At 34.8% G+C, this 22,864-nt stretch overlaps 1 protein-coding gene across 8 annotated transcripts in view; it reads left to right on the plus strand.

Annotated features, from left to right (window-relative positions):
* Dmd (dystrophin) overlaps nt 1-22,864 on the plus strand; it is a 2,157,616-nt gene that overhangs the window by 337,534 nt on the left and 1,797,218 nt on the right. The window lies entirely within an intron of this gene.

Consider the following 22,864-nt stretch of genomic DNA (forward strand, 5'->3'; position numbering starts at 1 on the left):
ACACCAGTTAAATAGCTTAGTAAATTAGTAGAATATAGAACTTCTATATTCTACATTTGCAAAATAAATTTTCTGCATATAACTTATAATGAACATGAAGAAACTTGCTAGTTTAGTAAGTCACACACAGAAAAACAAAAGTAACAGATTTAATTAGTATTTTTCTTTTTTACCTGTGTGTATATGTGTGTAATACATCTCTGTGAATGCATGTCTGTGTGTGCTTGCACACTAGAGTAAATAGGCATGTTTACTTGTGTATATTTGAAGGCCAGAAGTCACCTTCAGGTTTTTTCTTGTATCATTCTTTAGGTTTTTAAGACCTGATCTTTCACTGAACCCATGGTAGCCTATGGGTTCAGTTATACTGGGTAATTGATGAACTTAAGCTGCTTGTCTTTGACTCCCTTCCCTCTGCACACTATCACTACTCTTAGTTTTTATATGAGTTCTGAGAATATGAACCTAGGTTCTTGTGACTGCATGGTAGGCATTTACATACTGAATTTTCTTGTGTCCAACAAGAATTTTCAGATTCCTATCTTTAAATTTTTTTCAAAGACTCAGAGGTACATTGTTTCAAAAGAGCATGATATCTTACTGTAGAGTCAGATTTGTTTTAATTGACGGAAGATCTAAGAAGAATGTGTGAGATATTTTCATCAACCTCTTCTAGAAAAAGAAAGACAATAAAGTGAATAATATATAAGTTTAAAACCTTGTACCACAAGTGGCCAAATTCTTACAGAAAACACTCTTTTTCTCTGGGCAGTAATCAAGTACCAATAGCTTCTCAGCTTGGGCTGAAACTTCATGCCCCATTTCCATGCTGGGATTTTGTCTGACTCGAACCTTTGCAGGTTTGTGTGTACTGGAACAACCACTGTGCATTTATAAGTACAACTGCTTTTCTGTGTCTGGAAAACAGTTTCATTTTAGTAGTCCACTACCTCTGGCTCTGGCTCTTATACATTTTCTGCCACCTCTCTTATGATGATCCCTAAGCTATACGTGTGTGTGTGTGTGTGTGTGTGTGTGTGTGTGTGTGTGTGTGTGTTTGTCCCTTAAGGCAGTCTCTTAGTCTCTGTACCTGACTCTGTAAATCCTAGTATTTTAGAGGCTTATCTGGAATTTGAAAGACTAAATTCAGAGCTGGCCTAGGATACACAAAGTGATAAGGACAGTTGGGATTACATACTCAAGACCACTTCTCAAACAAAATGAAACAAACATGTAAATCTAAATGCATTTTCTCCAAATCTTGCAAAATGTATAGAAACACAGAGAAGCAAACAAATAGATACTGAAGAAGCTATTTGTTCATACTGTTCAGATTTGGAGGGCAAGAATTTCACGATTTTACCTACAGGATAAGAATTCAATAAATCAACTGGGTCAGGGAAAAGAAAGTCAATTTCTCTTTGTTCTTAATTCTTACTTGATATCTTAAACCCCAAACTGGGATGCCAAGTACAAAACAGAACAGAAGCTCATTAATAATACCAGGAACTGTGTAAAATTCAAATGACTTCTAACTTACGTAGCATCTTCTATGAAGAACTATATTTTCCATGAGAGACACGAGTATATGGATTCTCTAAAGGTGGCAAATAGAGGGAACCTGAGAGAGAAGGGTGGATGGGAATTAGTTAGTTCAGTTTGTTGAGTATAGTATTCTTGTGTCGTGTACAGACACAAACAGGAGCGGACATTTTTCTCTGGTAACCAGACTGTTCTTTTTTTGTAGACAAAAAGAAAGAACACCTTATAAACTTATGTCCAGCTTCTAGACAAACAAAAGGATGGTTCCTTCTGAATTGTCTTTTACTCAAAGTAATCTTTGTCTTGGTGGCACTGTTTTTGATGACATACTCCAGTATTCTAGAGTTAGAAGACAACATAATAATGTATATTAGTATTTTTATTTATAAGCCTTTGATGTAGCACAAATTCAATATGTCTTAATAATGAAAACCCATAGTCAGATAATGGGGTAAATTCTGAAAGGTCAGAGAGGTAAAGGAGCCAGCCACAAGAGAGACTTCATATCTCTACTGAATCCTCAGACCAAAGGGATGATTCTATCCCTATGAATCCTCAGACAGAATTCAATGAGCTCCAGTCTGCTTTGGCTTTACATTACTCTTTCTACCCAGTCATATACTCCTGTCTCCACCTCCCTAGTGCTGGGATTAAAGGGTGTGACCACCAAGTACTGGAATTAAAGGTGAGAGCGACCGCACCCTGGCTCTGCTTCTCTATTAGACTGGATCAATCTCCTGTAGCCCAGGGTAGCCTTGAACTCACAGATATCCATCTCTTTTGGCCTCGTGAATGCTGGGATTAAAGGTGTGTGCCACCACTGCTTGGCATCTATGCCTAGCTAGTGTGTTTAGTTCTGCAGACTGATTTTCAGACAAGTTTTATTTGTTAGATCACAAACATAATATCACACTTTGAAAAACAGATTTTGACACCTTCGAAAATAGCCTTACATTTTCTGAAATTAATAAAATGCTAATTTAACTATATTGGCTAAAGTAGCATGATTTGCTTTTGTTTCCTTCTTTTAGACATTTGTAAAATATTTGTCATTGATCTTTGAACAGATTTCCTCATTATTTTATCCAAAAAATTACAATGGAAGCTTTTAAAAACTCATTTGGAACATGATATAAAACATGATTTATTCTCCTTGTCATTATTTAATCTTTGAAATGATAATTTATCATTGCTGAAATCAGTGTGGTTACATTGAACAAGGTTTGAGAGCCACTCTGTAGGACTGCGTCATTAACTGGTAATTTTACAGTGGATCAAGTACTATATTTTCATTAGTTAGAAAAAATAATGACCTTACAATTGACTCTCTCATTTAACATTTTCATCTCAGCTTCCCTACTATTAAATGCAACTGTTTGCATTGACCACATAAGAAGTCAGAAAAATCTGTGGGTCACAGTTTAAATAATTCAATTTAATTCCAACAATGATAGCTATAATTGCAATTTACCAAATTAAAGTCTGGAGTTGCAGTCAAAACTCTATTGGTTATGGAGTAATTGGCCTTAAAATTTAGAGTGCTTTTCTGGGCATGCTTAAGTTCTCTTAAGAATGTATTCATAAGGTGTAGTTAATATTTTTCAATTCTCCGTGATTTAGGAAATCCAAGCAGTTATGTGAAAACCAGTATTGTCGCTCTACATACTATTCAGTTTTCTAGAATAGCTCTTATTTAAATTTCCTGCTTAGGGCATTTGAGTGATAGTTTACTTCACTGAGAAAAAAATATCTGGTCTTTGTATGAACCAATCATAGAGAACTCTTTCCTTTTCAGTGGTCTCATACCTATCTTATTTTTATTAAAATTGTCTACATATCATAGAAGAGAACAAGATTGAATTGTCTATGATATTTCAAGAGCAGAAAAGTCCATATTAGAAAAATGAACAATTAGAGATTGCTGCTCCGTGATGATAGTGTACCAGCAACCAGAGGCCTTGAACCAGGTCAGTGACTCATTGCAATGAACATTCACTAGTAAAGCTGATTGGACAGAGGGTATTCTATGTGACACACCATGACTCCTGATGCCACTAAGACAAACAAAGAGGTGTTGGAGAGGTGGAAAAGACAGAGAATCAAAGAGATATTTTTATATTTGTTTTGTTCTTGTTTTTGTATGCTTTCTTCCTCATTTTTTCTTCTAGGTGGTACTGCAGGGTAAGGGGAGGATATGGGGATACTGGGAGGTGAGAAGAATCAGGGTGTATGATAGAAAATTCCAAAAAATCAGTAAAGAAATTATGTTAAGCGGGGCGGTAGAACCAGCATTGGGGAGGCAGAGGCAGGTAAATCTCTGTGAGTTCGAGATCTGCCTGATCTCCAAAAGCTAGTTCTAGGACAGTCTACAAAGTCACAGAGAAACCTTGTCTCGAAACCCTCCCACCAAAAAGAAATTATATTAAATAAAAAGTGTTAGCTCCATGAAAATAGTCACACAAATAGGCATTTAGATAAAGGTCAAATGCTTATTTTATAAAAGCACAGTTCTTTTCATAGAATTTAAACTGAAAACAAAAACAAAGATAATAAACTAAGTCACTGACCTAGAATCTAAAGTAGCTCAAAGAGTGTAAATTACAACTGAATGCTAATAACTAGCATTTATTAATATCAGGCTCTATTATAATGGATTTGCATGGATTATTTCATTTAATTATTTTAATATACTTATTTTTAGTTGACAAGTAATAATCGTGTATATTTATGGAGTGCACTGTGATAATTTGATCTAAGTTATATATTGTGTGATGATCAAATAAAGCTAATTAGCATATTTATCAACTCACCAACTTATTATTGTTGTGTGATAAGGACTTATACACTGTAATAGGAAAGAAAATTATTATACATTTTGGAATTGAGTTGGTTCTTTGAAAACTAAAAACATAATTATTATGCAATAATTATAATGTAAATCAGTAATTAATTGCACTAGTGGATGTCTCTTATCTGTCTGTCATATCTCTGTCTAAGTATCTATGTACTTCTCTATGTATGCACGTATGTATGTATGTACCTATCTATCTATCATCTTTCCAAAATAATTAAAATTAAAATGCAGAACAGACATATTTACTGTCATTTAATTCTTAAAGAAACATTATGAGGTAGACATTATTTATATTTATACTTTATGTATAAAGGAAGAATTAGATAAATAACCTGCCAAAGATTAAACTAAAACAGATTCTGGACTCTCTTGAAGGCTTTTGGGGGGACTAGAGTTTACATTATTAAATAATCTATTGTTTAATTACACGAGGGACTTGTACTTGTTTTTTCTTTATTGTTGTTGAAGTTCTAGTCACATTCTGGCCTACTCAATATTGAGTCTTTGCATATGAGGAAGTCATGGAAGCAATATTGTCCCTCTGACCTTTTCCTACCTATATCCCATGAAAGAGTTTATAAGATATTTTGTTCTTAATGAATATATATATTTTATCTTTAGAAATGAGTAGGGTAAAATTTATTACAAAAATATTTGTTTTTACTGAACTGAACCCATGGAACCCAGTGACAGAGAGAGAGAAGTGATGAGCAAATTGGCAAAGAATGGGCTGGCAAAACCAGCAGAGACAGCTGATCTGAACAGGGGAGAGCTCTTGGACCCCAGACCGACAGCTGGGAGGCCAGCATGGGACTGATCCAGATGCCCTGAGTATGAGAGTCAGTGAGGAGGCTTGGGCAACCTATGGGGCCCTGGGCAGTGGATCAGTGTTTATCCCTGGCATACAAATGGACTTCGTGTGTCCATAGCACAAAGAGGGATGCTCTCTCAGCCTGGACTCTTAGGGGAGTGCCTGGACCCTGCACTGAGTGAAATGACAGACTCTAGGTATCTCCTATTGGAAGGAAGTGGCGATAGGGTGGGAGGCTGGGGGGGTGGTAGGGGAGGTATGGGAGGAGAGTAGGGAGAGGGACCTGGGATTGACATGTGAAGCAAGCTATTTAACATTAAAATAATAAGATAAAAAAACAAAAAATCAACATAGAAATTTTTTAAAGTAAAAAATATATTTGTTTTTATTTTTTTAAAACAAATCCAATTTTACATACTAATCAACGTTCTCTCTCCCATCTTCGCATTATTCCTTCAATCATGTAAATTAGGCTTGTGGACATTTTTGTAAGCAAATCTGGGTCACCAATCATTTCCAGGTACAAGAGATTTAAATATATACCAGTATTTGTTATATTATTATGGCTTTGTGAATGAGTCAAGTTGTCTTGTTTACAGCTGTTTGGATTTTTAAACTGATAATTAAGCCTATTGTCTTTACTGCTGTTTGTATTACAGATCTTCAAACAGGTTTCTATTGCTGCAGGATATTAAATAATATGAAAAATATATCTACCAATAAAATCATTCTAAAGCTTTTGATTGCTTCTTTCATATTATTAACATTGACATAAGTCATTTTAATGGCAAATAAACCGTGCAGAATTTCAAAAGGATTGCAATAGTTAGACCATATTATGGTTATAGTTTGCAATAAAGCTACAAGAAGAAAACAAATAATACCACTAACAACAGGTAATTCCAAGCTGTTTAATGCCATAGGAAAACAGATTATGAAGTTATTTTTGTAGTTCATTTTTGAAAAAAATCTGATCTTTCAGAAGTGTCTAATTGTTTGGAAATAGAGGAAATTTTGTCCAAATAATACTAATGCATACCAGGGTTCATACTGTTCACTGAAATGAATGTACTTGTGTCCCTTTGAGATTGAAGAAAGTTTTATTTGGAATTTTGGTTACTAATAAGGTGGCCATTTTTATGTATAGTTATTAGCCTGGACATTGCAGCTACAGAACATTTCTAACATCACACAAAAATTTAATGTCATACTAATTTATCAAAATTGTAATTTTGGCCTTTAAAAACATTTGATTTTTTATCAACATAGACTAAGTATGTTCTAAAATATCAGGTCATGGAATAAAGGAAAACAGTCGAGTTTTATACACAGCGAAAACATTTAATTTTTATTAGGGAAAAACCTAGAATCCAAAGTGAATTATTTAATGAAGCCCATGTCATACAAACAACTTTTCAAAAAACCAAACTTGATAAGATACAATTTCTGAACAAGAAAAAAGTGGAGGTATGGGCATTACATTTGTATATTTTGTCAATCTCATAATTGAAATTAAATAAATAATGTATTTTAACAAACAGGAAATTATACCATGCTTCACAGATACCCTCAAATTGACAAATGCAACACAGAATGGTGTAGATTTTTATTGAAATTTTTCCATGTGGTATATTTTGATAATTATTTCCCCTTCCCTAATTGCTCTTATCTCTCCAACCTCTCCACCCAACCAATTCCATACTGTCTTTCTATCCTTAGAAAACAAAAAGGCAAACACAAAAGTAATAAACCAGAATATTTAAGTGTAACAATAAAAAGATAACCAGAGAAAACACAAGATACACACACAAATACATAGCATAAAAACATAAAATGGGAAACCCAAATACAGAAGCAAGAGACCAGTCAGATTAAAAAAGGCCCAAACCAAATGATTTTTCCCTCAATATATGTTTTTATTTAAATTAGAAACATGAATGCTTCACATGGCAATCCCAGCTCCCTCTCCCACCCCTCATTCCTTGTCCCTCCACCAGCTCCCCTCCAGCTCCCCACCCAAATCCCCACATCATTCCCCAGGGAGGGTGAGACCCTCCTTGGGGGGATCTCCAAGGTCTGTCTTTTCATCCAGGGCAGGATCTAGGCCCTTCCCCATGTGTCCAGACTGAGAGAGCATCCCTCTTTGTGGAATGGGCTCCCAAAGTTCATTAGTACATCATGGTAAACACTGACCTACTACCCAAGGCCCCAGAGATTTCTGAGGTCTCATCACTGACACTACATTCATGGAGTCTGGAGAGGCCAACAGGGGACTGATCCAGACTCCATGAGTGAATTCTTTCTGTGCTTGCTGTCTACTGCTGGAAAAAGGAATTCCCCTTAGGTGTGGTTAATGTACCCAGTGAAACTCCATTGGAAAAATCATTAATCTTTCCTGATTCATGTTGTTTTAAGCCATCCAGTCTGAAATGTCTAGATGGAGCCTGGAAAATAGTATCAAAATACATATTTTTGTTAACTTTCTGTTGCTTTTTCTGTGTTGGCTTGGAGAACAAAACATACATTTTCTCTGTTTTAAATACTATGTGAAGCCTTTAACCACACTTTCAACCTGTATGCAGCTCTAGCTAAAAGCCTTCTCTGTAGGTAGCTCCAAACACCCTGGGTTAGAGCCATAGGCTAGGAACACCTGTGCAAATATCTAAGCAATATGATGTGATTATTGGTAATTGGCTACAATGATGAATTTTGTCTTAGTAATGAATGCTTTGGGTGATCACTTTCTAAAACTAATCTCATTTATAAAGCTAGAAAATTGTAATTCCAAAACTAAGTAAATGCATCTTAACATTCAAGCCAGGTGTAATGGTTCTACATTGAAGTTCAAGGCCTGCCTGGACAACATGAGACCTTCTCTCAAAATAGCAACAGCAGCAAGAAAACTTCACAATATTCCCTCAATTACGTTCATTAATTTATATCGATATTTTCAGCTACTCCCCTCCTTTTTTGGAAAGAAAAAAGGTTTATTTGAAACAATGGAGTCAGTCCTAAATAAATCTGGAATATGATTTTATCAATGGCTGATGAATTACACTTCAGTGTGTTGATAAAGATATCTGTCTTCTTAGAATCTATGCATTTTCCCTTTCATTAATTGCACTAGAGGAAAGTCTTTTATCCAAGACAGTAATGGCTTATAAGAAGATATTTTTAATTCCCAAAGTGTTGAAAGGAAGCAAAATAACTCAAAATCTCAAAAAAAGGAGAAACCTTCAAACAATTTAGTCCATGCTCAGAAATAAAAGCTAAATTGGTGTGTTTTCATTTGGCATTTAGTGATTTCATGCATGGCAATGGACTCATTAATCAAAGAGTTAAATCACTGGGTATAGTAATATGGCTGTTATCCAATTACTGTAAACACACACAGACACACAGACACACACACAACACATACATATATGTTAATTAATAACAGCTGTTCTTGTTCTCAGACAGAATTATGAAGCCTTCAGGCTATGAAACACAATAGCTAAAAATTAGACAACTATTAATAATAGAATTAATTAGATTCTGGTGCCATAGCTAAGAAAATGAAGTCAGAATTAGAATAACACCAAAGTTTCACCATTGTCCAAGTGGCAAAAAGCATCTAATTAATACTAGGTTGGGGGTGACAGTGGGAAACTTGGGAGGAAGGGAGGGAGGGGAATGGGACGATTGATATGTAAAAGAGCCATTTCACATGGAGGCATGGTGTCTCTGCTTGGACACACCTAGGCCCTGCCCTGATATTATGACAGACTCTGGAGATCCCCCATGAAGGGCCTCACCCTTCCTGGAGAATGGACTGGGGATTAGGTGGGGGGCAGGAGAGGAGGAGAGGGAGCTGGGATTGACATGTGAAGCAAGTTTGTTCCTAATTTAAATGAAAAAGGTTTCTTTCTAAAATTAAAAAAATATCTTAAAAAGCTGACTAGTAAGTAGATGCTATCTATATGTTACTTTTCATACATGACCCAAAACAGAGGAAAAACTCTGACCTCTCAGAACTAATATGAAAAATTCAGTGTTATTACCCATAATATGTTGATTTAAAAGATAATTGAACCATTTGAAAATATTGACTATCAACGTAAGGACATACACTTTCTCCTTTTTGAGGGAGTATAGGTTGGGCATAGCTATAGAAACACTGGAGGAGTCAAGGTCTGGAGAAATATGGATTTATTGTGTCTCCATGGATCTTGCAGATGTTCTGCAGGTTAAAGTGAAAAAGATCAAGATGCCTGTCATTGACTTTAGTGTGTACTGGGGTGTGCAGAAGCTCCATTCTAAACATTATGCAGAACAAGCAATCAAAAAGTTATGCCCTTATAGTCTAATTTTCTTTGTGGGAAGTGCTAGTATTTAAGGTTTCCTAATCAGACTCTAGGTTTTCAGTCTCAGCTATATCAATCCTTTCTCTAAAATGGACACATTCCATAAAAGGAGTTAGTAAGCGGAAGTAACTTTGTTTTCATGCATCTGTGTAAAAGACAAATCAGTTTATCAACAACAGGAATTTGACTTCTGTTTCTTGTAGTAGTAATTGTGATATTTTCCGAAGTCAGTGCTGAGATTCCATATTGCTCCTTAGTGTGTCTGTGCTATCAGGATGAATGTAAATATTTTTCCTACATTTCCTTTGATGTTAATCAGAATGGTCATTCATGTTGCTTCATGATTCTCAGAGAGGACTTTAAAAATGAAATTGGTGACTTGTTTCCAGACCAAAACAGAATTGTAGTGTTAGTTTTTAGTGTTTTGTCACATTTCATTTTGATTTTTACTTGTTTGTCTGTTTGTCATGTGTTCTTAACTGGAATACTATAAAGTTTTTATTACCATAGGTTTGAAATGACCACATTAGTCAGGAGCTGGAGAGTCACAAGTGAGATTTTAGCTTCTTTCAAAACGGCAGAAATAAAACTTTATAGTACTCTTCCTGGTATATGTTGTTTTATGGAACACATTTTATTCCACTTTACACTTTCCTTCAGTCCCCTTCATTATTTTCATCCTGAATGATAAGAGAATTTACATTAGAGGTTTCCTAGATATAACACTTTGATTTAAGCTCCATTTTTTTGTGGTAGCTTCTGTAATTTTTCCAGTGGGTAATGTCTGATCTTTTCCATCTTGTTCTATAAGTTACTATTTTTCAATCTATGCATACATGTATATATTTGATACTTGCATATCTGAGCATGGGTGTGGATGTCAGAAAACCCCAAATGTCAATCCTCACTTTCTACCTGGTTTGAGTCAGCATGTCCTTTTTGCCACTGTGTACACGAGGCTTGCTAGTTTATAGGCTTCCAGGAAATCTCCCATATCTTCCTTCTCACCACACAAGTACTGGGATTATAGACTTCTGCTATCACATCTGGCTTTACCTAGGTGCTTGGAATATGAACTAAGATCCTCACACTTGTATGGCAGGTACTTGAGCGACTATGGCATTGTACATGCCCCTTTTCTAAGCTTCAGATTTACTATTTTAAAGCATTGTTACGGTAGTCATTTCTGTTGCAACACTGATTTCATTGGAAAAGAGGCAATATTGGATTTCTAAGCAGGCCAAAACTACTGCTTGATTGAAATATGAAAAGCAAACAATTTGGTTCTTCTTGAAACAATTATTGAAATTATTACATATACAAGCATTGTTATATACTTTATGTTATACATACATGTTGGTTGAACTTGAATCTTCCTTTGAAACAGTATTCAAGCCATCTTTAGTACAGAAAGCATCATACAAAATAAAAAGTGATTCTAGAAATAGTTTATATAGTTACATCTTTCCCCCCTTCCTTTTCCTCCCCTACAAACCCATATACCCCTCATTGCTCTGTTTAAAATTCATGGCATTTTTCTTCACTCCCAAAGAAGTACTGAAGAATTTTAGGGATGAAATAATTAGCCTATTCAAAAATACAGGATGAAGTTTGGTTTAGAGTAAAGACCTTTGTTTTTTTGCTGAATGTGTTGGAGAAAAAAATCTCCCCTTTTTATTTAGAATGTTGCAGGGAATTGACAAAGAAGATACTGCTGTGGGTTAACAAGGACTAAAATTAAGTCAATGAGACTCCATATACATAGGTGTGGAAAAGAGTCACCAAAAAAAATTGTAACTCTCCAACAGAGTGCTGAATCTGCCTCTGTTTTGTCTGGCTGCTATGCTTGGTATGTGAGCCATTTGGCTCTTAGTGGCCAGTAATGTTTGCACACTCACACATCAATCAGAACTGGTGCAGGGTCTATTAGAAAGCACCAGCCAGTTAACTGACATGCCAGGACTGCAAAACAAGCAAGCGGGAACGCCAAATGGAAACCTAGTGTATCTGACAATGACAAGGGCATTGGAGTATCTTCTCATTCATCTGAATATGCTGTGGATGCTTTGATTTAAGTATAGAAAGCATGTGGATGTCAGGTCCTACAAGACTTCATTTATATTATTGATTTTTGTCTCTGTAATTCAAATGGATCGAAAAACAAATAAAACATAACAAAAAGATTTTAAGCCTTAGTCCTCCTGCCTTTTGGAAATAGAAGGATTGTTTGCTTGAACTTGTCATGCTTTCCTGACTAGTAGAGAATTCCAGAATTGACTTGGCCTATCTTGATCCTAGATTTGTTTGATAGTATTATTTTTTCACAGCAATTTTAGCAATTTTAGAAGCAGCTACTTAATAATTTCAGATACACAGAAGTTTGCAATAAAATACATTCCATTTCCCTATGTCTTTTCAGAAAGTTCTCTGAAACTTAAAGCGTAAAGTGATCTTTAAAAATAATTACAAACTGTCTCTTAGTACAGTGAAATGAAATAGAAAACATGGATATGTTTCTCTTGGGAAGCCCTGTCATTCATTTATGTAAACCAATGAATACTGCAGTTGTTCATACTGGGTAGTGAGTCTAAACCTACTTCATGCTCAGCTAGTTTTGTCCTATGTGGCCATTTCCCTAAAACTCCTACTATTCTTTTTAAATATTGTTTAGCTATATATATTACAAATCACACAGAATTTGTTTCAATGCTGAAACTGAGGGAAATGAACTGAACACTGAAACAGCACCTAGAGGATTCTTCATTATCTCCCGCCCTCCCCGACCTTGGGTTACTTTGATGCTGGTTGGGTAAGAAGGCATGCCATTACATGTTCATCATCTTAAACTTTGATGCGGCTCAATGTGTTGTGCTTATACAAAATTCCTTGCCAGTGAGCGAGCATAACTAAGGCTCACCTAGAAAGCTCTTTAAGGTGACAGTGAGAAGGTTTCTCTTTAAAAATTATTTCTTACTCTCAAAGCTACTAAAATTATCAAATATTACAAGTGGCATTTTATATTTAAAACCTATGCACAAAAATAAATTTCTAAATGCTTGCTCTATATTTAACCAACGTCTAATAAAGACCTGTGGATAAACCTTAAAATAATTTGACTTAGCTATCTTGGTGTAATCCTACAAACATTAATGGAATAATCATATATTTAGCTAAATAATTGCATGGCTTAATAGTGCTTAATATTTGAAAATGTTAAGTATATCACACATTATAATGTTACTTGTATACCTTAAATTATACTACGATGCTTCATTGTTCAGATAGACAAAACTAAGGCATAAAGAGGGACAATCACAATTTAGAAATGTATAGGAATGTAATATTTATTTTGCAGTGTGAATTTGTGTTCAAATTGGTGTATGCATATATATTGTATATTCATGAGAATGTACAGGTGTACATATGGATACCAGAGCAGGCTGTCAGTCATGTTCTTCTATTGTTCTCAACCTTATTGACTTGAGACAAGGTCTCTCACTGAACTGAAATATCCCTATATCTGCTAGAATAAATGTTCAGGGAACTCTTGTGATCTACCTGTTTTCACATGCCACTGCTGCTAATTTTAAGCACTGCTATCCATGTCTGGCTTTTTACATGGGTGCTGAGTATTCAAAATCAGATCTACATGTTTGCAGAAAAGATGGTCTTGCCCACTGCGCCATCAACCTGGCCAAACCATAGCTTTTTAAAATAACTAGATATTTGCTAGAGGAAAGGTACAGGTTTGTTGTATACATTTTTATTTTATATTCTTTCTTTTATTTGGTGGAGGGTTGTTTTTATTTTCCAAGACAGGGTTTCTCTGTAACCCTGGCTGTCATAGAACTCACTCTATTGAGCAGAATGGCCTTGAACTCACAGAGATCAACCTGCCTTTGCCTCCTGAGTACTGGGATGCCTCCTGAAGTTCCTTTATTGTATAGGGATATTTTAGCTATCCTGGGCCATTTGTTTTTCCATATAAAGTTGATTAATGTTCTTTCCAGGTCCTTGAAGAATTGTGATGGAATTTTGATAGGGATTGCATTGAATCTGTAGACTGCTTTTGGCAAGATTGACATTTTTATTATGTTGATCCTACCAATCCAAGAGCATGGGAGATCTTTCCATTTTCTGGTATCTTCTTTGATTTCTTTCTTTAAAGACACAAAGTTCTTGATATACAGGTCTTTCACTTCCTTGGTTAACATTACCCCCAGATATTTGATGCTGTTTTTGGCTATTGTAAAGGGTGATGTTTCTCTGATTTCTTTCTCAGTCACTTCATCATCTGTATATAATAGGGCCACGGATTTTTTTGAGTTTACCTTGTATCCTGCCACATTGCTGAAGGTGTTTATCAGCTCTAGGAGTAACCTTGCGGAGTTTTTATGGGTCACTTATGTAAACTATCATATCATCTGCAAATAGTGAAAGTTTGACTTCTTCTTTTCCTATTTGTATCCCCTTTATCTCCTTTTGTTGTCTTATTGCTGTAGCTAGAACTTCAAGTACAATATTGAAGAGATATGGAGAGAGTGGACAGCCTTGTCTTGTTCCTGATTTTAGAGGAATTGCTTTGAGTTTCTCTCCATTTAGTTTGATGTTAGCTGTTGGTTTACTGTATATTGCTTTTATTATATTCAGGTACGTTCCTGTTATCCCTGATCTCTCTAGGACCTTTATCATGAAGGGGTGCTGGATTTTGTCAAAGGCTTTTTCAGCATCTAGTGAGATGATCATGTGGTTTTTCTTTCGCAGATTGTTAATATGGTGGATTACATTGATAGATTTTCTAATGTTGAACCATCCCTGCATTCCTGGGATGAAGCCTACTTGATCATGGTGGATGATTTTTCTGATGTGTTCTTGAATCCGGTTTACGAGTATTTTATTGAGCATTTTTGCATCAATGTTCATGAGGGAAATTGGTCTATAGTTCTCTTTCTTAGTTGTGTCTTTGTGTGGCTTGGGTATCAAGGTAATTTTAGCCTCGTAGAAAGAGTTTGGCAGTAAGCCTCCTGCTTCTATTGTGTGGAATACTTTGAGGAGTATTGGAATTAGCTCTTCTTTGAATTTCTGGTAGAATTCTGCTCTGAAGCCATCTGGGCCTGGGCTTTTTTTGTTTGGGAGACTTTTGATGACTGCTTCTATTTCATTAGGGGTTATAGGTCTGTTTAGATTGTTTATTTGTTCTTCATTTAGTTTTGGCAAGTGATATCTATCCAGGAAGTTGTCCATTTCCTTTAAATTTTCAAATTTTGTGGAGTACAGATTTTCAAAGTATGCCCTGATGATTCTCTTGATTTCCTCAGAGTCTGTTGTTATGTCCCCTTTTTCATCCCTGATTTTGTTGCCACAGTACCTGGCTAGAGCTCATCTCCATGGGCTGCCTTACTATTGTAAATATTAAAGAATGTCATTATTTAAAGCAGTAAAATTATCATGAGTTCTTCATTGTAGCAATTATACTATTCATAATCATTTGTACTTTTAAATGAAAAATAGGTCAAAATTCAGAATGCACTGTACATAATTAGGTAAGTCTAATGTCTAAAATGTTAGGAAATACCATTTTTTAGGCAGGAAGAATATATGGTTAAGGAATTAATTTTTATAAGGTCATAAAATGATCAAAAATTAAATATTCATATTTGTGTGTAACTGTGCGTAGGCACACTCACATAAACACATAAACACATCTACCCGTATATATACAAATGCTTATATATCAAAATGCTATCTTCTTAAAGATGTAGAGCTTAGTATTTCCTTATCATTGTAAGCTAGGAATCTCTAAAGCATAAAAGTGAAATTAAGCATACTTCCTTCATTCACTTATCACCACTTTTCAGAATTAGTTGCCCTGTGGGTACCTTTTTAATTATATTGCACATCTTTCCATTAGATATTGGGAGGTTGAAAATTAAGTGACAAATCTAATGTTTTCTACAGAAGACCTGAAGCTATGCTATTAAAAAAGCAAGTAAAGGGAAAAAGAACACTATTGCCTTATCCATGGAATTAATTATACTAGTACACTACATAGATTCTAAGGAAAATAGTGACATAAATTCTACTTAAAATGTCTATAGTGATGAACAATCATTTATATTAAGAAGAAATTCAAAATGCTACCTCCTTTGCTCCTTCAAACTGTAATGAAATATGATCCATGCCCTTTGCAAAATAATAATACTAGTAATAATATTTATGAAAGTGCTTACTTTATGCATGGGTCTGTATTTAGGGCTACACAAAGTATGTAACATTACCATTCTAACTTGAAGAAGCTGATTTTGAATCTTCACTTCTCTTTAAATGCATAAGAAAACTAAAGCACAGACATTAAACAGCTTTCCAGCCATTCTTCATATGCGCTTTTAGTCATCAATAGATTCAACTTATCTTGCTTATTCTCTTCCCATAGGAGGGCTTTACCATTTTGAAACCAGAGTGCTAATGAATTACTTGTACTAATTATAACCCTGAGTCAATTTATTTAACAATTTAGAATTTTCTCTGGCTGCCTGTAGAGGGATATATACTGTTTCAAAGAAAAATAAAAATCCAAGAGCTTTAGATGGAAAGGACACTTTCAAGGTTAGCTCACTTCTGTAAAATAAGGTTCATTCAAATATGTAAGAAATTGCTGTTAAATTCATATCTTTCAACATGCTTTTTTTTCCAAGAAGGTGGAAAAATTTAGCTTTCTCTAAATAAACACAAAATGTCATGATCCTTAGTTATCTAGTGAATAAAATAAATAAATGCAACCATCTGATTGAAATGAAATAAAAAGTACAAATCAAAATTATCTTCATTGACAATTGATGTACTTATTGAAGTAATTGTAAATGCACACACAGTTAAAGAAAGAATATAGCAAGATTCATGTATTCTTATCCTCTTTTTCCAAGTGGTAAAAATTTACACAATTCTAGTACAGTGTCACCCCCAGAATAGACAATGATGTATATTCAGGTTTCCACTGTATGTTGTTTCCTTTGGTAGAGATTTATTTCAAGTGAAGGTTTGTAGACTATAAGATGAAACTCAAGCCTACCATAACAGAAATTTATCTGCCTATGATTGTGCTTATAATTGCCTATTATTATCTACCTACCATTATCTTATATCTAGATTGCTATCAATCCATTGTGACTTGGACAGCAAAAAGAGACCTTAAAGAATCTGTCTAATCTCAGTCGTTGGCTGGGAATATTGGTTCCAGGTCACTTTCTTCAGTTGGGTGAAGAGGAATAAATCCCCCAATGTTCTAGACATCAAACCTATGTTATCAGGTGTATACTATTATTCAGAGGTGTCTTCTCTTGTCTATTGTTTCCTACTTGCATGTATTGTTATGTTAATGAAGAGGAAGTAGGAGTTGTCTTAACTGGCTTATGATGAGAAATTTCTAAGTTTGAGAAAAATATCTTTGAAAAATTTATTTTGTAACAATTATTAGTAGCATATCAATCCTATGAATTTTTTTAGAAATTTGATAGTAGTTATAATAAAAAATATTATTTATGACAATGTATATCACCAAATGGGTTTGTCTGTCCATGCCAATGTCTGCCAGTAGCAGAGGAAGTGTCATGCTAATTTGCATTTGATGTTAAAATTGCATGGGGAAACCAAGTATCATATGTATGTCTCTCTGAGAAATAAACACTTTTCATTAGTGAGTTAACAGATTTATAAAATCAGTTGTTATTAACAATAGTTGATACTTAGTGTTGTGGTGCTTAGTGACACTTATTCTCAAACAGTATAGACACTTTGCTTTCTGTGAAATAACATGGCTTTTACCCACCATGACTATTTTTATTTAAATAACAAACCATAAACAGATTTCTGTTGATTAGATTTTTTAAAATGTAACTCCTCTTTAGTTGCTTTGCCCCACCTGAGTTTTCTGATTGTGCCCTACTAACATGAAATCTATTATAGATACAGCTAAACCATTGCTTAAATTATGAATTCACTTTTTGCCTATTTTATTTAAAAATATTTATGTAGTTTTATTTTATATGTGTCAGTGTTGTAACTACATGTATATCTGAGTACCATGTGTGTATAGTGTCCATGGAGGTCAGAAGAGGGTGTTGGATCATTGTGAGTCACCATGTGGGTGCTGGAAACCAAACTTGGATCCTCTGGAAGAATGGCAGGTGCTCTTAACCACTGACCCATCTCTCTACGCCCTCTGCCTATTTTACTATAAATTGAAAGGGAAAACATCTATTAAAGAAATTTTATTTTTACAAAAATGTATATTTAAATGCACATAAGTTCTATTTTCAACTGATGAGGCTTAGAGTTATTGAAACTTTAGGATATGTTGCAGTATTGCTTAATACTTCTTAGTAAATTCAATCATAGTTTAATGAAGCATTTATGTATAATAATAAGAATAGTGAATGGTAATTGTATTGGTAAAATATATCTTAAAATGATATGCAAATAATCCCTGAACATTTGCCTTTGTCTCTTGTCAATGGATTAGTATGAATGAGGTCATTGTCAATGTAGATTTTTAGGATAATTTTATTAGCTAGATAGGCAAAAAATAGAATTTCTGAGTACTTAAATGTTATTTTTTTAAAATTACAATAGGTAAAATGGTTATGCCCACTGAATCACATATTATAAAAAAATTATCAAAATCATTGAGATAATTAGGTCAAACTTGGTTAACTTAAGCTAGTGAAAAGAGTAATGGGCAACATTGATACTTTTTTTTTTGGTATGGAGTCTCAGTCAAACCCATGCTGGCCTTAACACATAATTATCTTTCTTCCTCATAAACTCTGGTGCTGAAACGATAAATATGAAGCACCCCACCCAGGTCATCATGCAAATTTAATATGATAGTTAAACACCCAGAAGCAAATAAAAAATAGACAGCACAAGGAAAACAATAGGAAAAGGGGCTTCTGATGAGATGGCAGCTTGTTTGGGTTAGCCAACCTTTTGGACATTGAGAAATAAACAACAAAGTTCAAGTTCTAGATAAATATGTTGGTATCCTCATCACCTGAGGATTTTTATATACATTGTGGAAAAAATCTCTTTTGTCATATAGTCTAGTTCATCAGTTTCTCCATTCTTGTTTTCTTTTGGTTGTCTATGAATTATCAAACTATTACATGAAAATACATAGTCCTTCCTTGAGCTTCAATCTCATTTCCCACATCATATAAAATTATTATCAAACTTCTCTTTGCTTCCACCTTCTTAACTTCTTACATAAGGTAGTAGCTATAACCATTTAGAATTGGCATGGAAAGGATCAATCACTATTTTTATCCTTGTTCTATGGATAGGGATGGAAGGAAGTAAAAAACTCATCATTGATGCTATTTTAGTAGATGAGAGGATGAGAGAGATGGTGGAAAACTGAAGATATTGAATCACAACAATATGTTTGATAAGATTTTAAATCATTGACATTTTATATTCATGGATAAAACTTCTATTTGTCTATCCTACTATACTTTTATTAATACTTATAACCCTCTGTACTTCATTTTCATTATTGTATACAGAATGTTTTCACAACTATTAAATGTTTATAATTTTCCATATCTGTCAATTGTTATCAAGTGAATGTATAAAACTTAAAATGACTAATGGAGCTCTACCGTTTAGTGACTGTCTTCTGCTTGTTCTCTTTCTTCTGTGTCAGGATATTGGTAATTTTATTCTTTCAGCCACATGTATACCTTCAGTAGTTTTCATGTAATTTTGAACAAAATGAAAAATTGCTGTAAGTGCTAATAGGGTTCCCAAGTACTAACTAACTAAATATATAAAAAATTGACCAGACAGTCAAGTTTTGAATTCTTAGTATTAGGAATCCTTCAATAATATCAATAGGTCATGTTAAATGGATTAGTTTTAGGAATATGGTAAACTAAGCCTCTGTTTTTCTGTAGAATAACTCTAATCCAGTAAAATAAGGTTTGACACAGTTCTTATGTCAAATGGCATAAAAGAGAGTTTCTAGTGCCATATTTGAATGAACATTGTCCAGGAACACATATTCAGAGTACCCCAAATTGCATGTTGTGATGTAAAAGCAGTTTCATGGTATTTTTATAGTAATGGAACAAAGAAATGCATAAATCAAAGTGTTTTCCAGATACATCAGTGGAAACTTTAAGTTGGCAAATGCAACAAAGTGGAGAATTTGCAGTTATAGGTCTCAGACGGTATCTTGGCTTTTTGGTTGGTGGAAACTGGTTTTCTTTAGCTACTAAATTCTAAAAGGTTTATATCTATTAGTCATAGGGTGATAAGTTTGACCAAGATGAGGACAAAGAATGACTATTTAAGGGACTAATGATAACTCAAACTCTTCAAGGACACCAATTCTTTACAGGAACTCTTTTTTTTTGGCATGAGCCTCTTTATCTAGATTTTTAATTTTCTTCAACATGTTATTTCATACTCTCCATGATCTAACTTCACTTATATTTTAATTATTGTCACTGCTCTTCTCTAACTTCTTATTTTACTTCCACTCAGCTAACCTGTTTCTGTTTAACAACTTTCCATGCCAGGATTTAGACATTCTAATGGTCTTCTGTACAGGCAGTATGTATAGCTTCCAGAGTCAGACAATTTGAATTGTGGAAGATCCTCATAAACACTGATGGCATTTTCTTTACAGGAACTCTTGTTCATAGTATCTGCAACCCTGTTCTGAATCCATACATCATTTCTTTCTTTTGGCACATCTAGCTCTACCAAAATAAGATGCAATTGCCATTGCCAATTTTAAATGGAATGAAAAATAGACCCTGATGTAGGACTTGGTACTCCCCTATATATTTTTACAAAATTGAAAATTGATCCCCGAAACAATGTAAGTTACAAAATCTTTGTTTAGCTCCCTCACATTTTTCTACTCCAGAATTATTATATAGAAGAAAGAATTTTCAAAGTGTATTCCACCAGGAATCCTAGGATGAAACATGGAAGACTTCTCCCTGAGACTGTTCAAAATACTGGTTCTATCTTGCTGCAGTTAAAATAAGCTAAATTCTTTGTAGGTCATGTATTTGTGAGAAGTACTTGGGTGGTAACAGATGGACATTTAAAAGCAAGTGAAATGATAAAACTGTCTCTGACACCTTGTAAAACAAATTGTACAAAGAGCCTGCCAGTTGTGGGAGAGAACATAAGCTTCTTATTCACTCAGAATTTCCTGAGATAAAGGGAGAAATGGGCTTGGAACAAAATTTAATATGAATCTGAAAAGATAAGGCATTTGTGTTGAAGGAAGTTGCTAAACAAGGAAGTCGCAGACAAAATAGTAGTATGAATCCCTGCCTGCCCTTTACACAGACCACAGACCCTGCAGAGTCTGCACTGGTCCCAAAGTTTTTCAAAGATAATTGTGCTCCTGCAGAATCTGTCTGTATAACGCATTCTTCCTGCCCTGTAGCAGCTTGCCTGGTCTATGAACACCATGGGATTTGACCCTTTGAAGACTTTTCTTTCAAAAGAGTTGGTCCTGTTTATCCAAGTTTTTCTGAGTAAAGGTCAGCTGTAAATGGTAATTGTTTTGTCAATGTTTCCATACCTTGGGACAAAGTGCCTTCCTTTACTGTCTACGTGGGTAATGTTTTCAAAGAGAGTTTTTCTATGTTCTTCCTGAGTATGATGCTGCATTTATTTGGGAAATTGACAAAGTAGCTAGATATTTCTTCATTGCAGTACTGGGTAAAGAACTACTCAGCTTTTACTCAGCTTGGCATATTGATTTTTCTCTTCTTACACATAAATCTATATACTTTACATTAGTCATTTAAACAATTCTTTTAGATGGGACTCAGGATTGTATTTATTTTCAGAGTGAAAAGGGAAACCCTATATTGTATAGTATCCCATCTTCTTTGATACCTTTGCTAACCGCATATTGTTGCCCCCCCTGCACAGCCTGTGTCCGAGAATGTGCAGAGGGTGTCGGGGATTGACAACACCAAAGGCTCCTCAAGAAGGCTCTTCTTTTTTATTCCTATTATGGTTGGTTATTATATACCCTGACACCAGAGGTGGAGGTGGGTGGTGGTCAGAAGAGGGGGTTAGTCTTTGGAAAAGGTCTAGGTCAGGGCGGTTCCTGTGGGCCAGCCCTTTTCAGGAACTTATTGCCCCGGGCGTTGTATTGTTTTTAGTAAACATGTTTTTTTTAAAGATTTATTTATTTATTACATATATAGTGTTCTGCCTACATGCCGGAAGAGGGCACCAAATTGAGTTGTAGATGGTTGGGAGCTATCATGTGGTTGCTGGGAATTGAACTCAGGACCCCTGGAAGAGCAGTCAGTGCTTTTAACCTCTGAGCCATCTCTCCAGCCCCCAGTAAACATGTTTTTAGTAAACATTGTCTTACAGCTGCCTACTCCCAGGCTGATGGGGAAGTGGGTCTCTGCTCAAGGTCTGGTGTCCCCACAGCATATAGCATCCCTGCTCTGTGCCCTTGACTTTACACATGCTCATACAGTTCTGTATGAATTCTAAGACTTTGTCACCGTTTCCGCAAAACAAATAATAACAACCACAAAAACGCATGTCTTTGTGCACATATGTGTACAACAATAACCAGAACAAGAGTCTATTAATCTGAGAGTAGATGGGGACATGGGAGGGATTAGGACAGGAAATAGGAGGGATGGGTAGAGGAAAGGGAAGGGGCAAGTGATACAATTATAACTTAATTAAAATATATCTTGATTCCTAGTTAGGCTAAATGTGACTTTGAACCAATTCTTTAAATTTCAAGTGCATTTCAGATGATGCCTAAAAACCATGACACACTGATTTAATATTTGCAATACTTTTCTTTCCTGTATTCATCTATCTCTTTTTTATTCACGTAAATATGTATTATCTTATTCATCATTAAGTCATCAGTACATGACAACCTTTGTTGGAAACTGGCATTAGATTCAGAAGAATTACTAATTTAGGAGGCAAGAAAGGGCAAAGAAAGTCAGTTTTTACTCACAAATACCGAACATGTTCTCATGGTTGTAAACAATGAGGAAAACAAATACCATCTGCAAATGAAAATTTGTCAAATCATGGGAAATTGGAAATATTACTTTTTAAAGCATCAATTGAAGAAAAACTATGGAGGCTATGTAAGCATTGTTGATACTAACACTAAAAAATATAAATAAAGCCAGCACAAACTTCTTCCAAAATGCCCGAGTACAACAACAACAACAAAAAAGTCTAAACTTTCTTCTGAAGACACTGGTGTGTGTGTGTGTGTGTGTGTGTGTGTGT

Source organism: Mesocricetus auratus, unplaced genomic scaffold (genome assembly GCF_017639785.1).
Source record: "Mesocricetus auratus isolate SY011 unplaced genomic scaffold, BCM_Maur_2.0 Super-Scaffold_100003, whole genome shotgun sequence".
NCBI classification, from domain to species: Eukaryota; Metazoa; Chordata; class Mammalia; order Rodentia; family Cricetidae; genus Mesocricetus; species Mesocricetus auratus.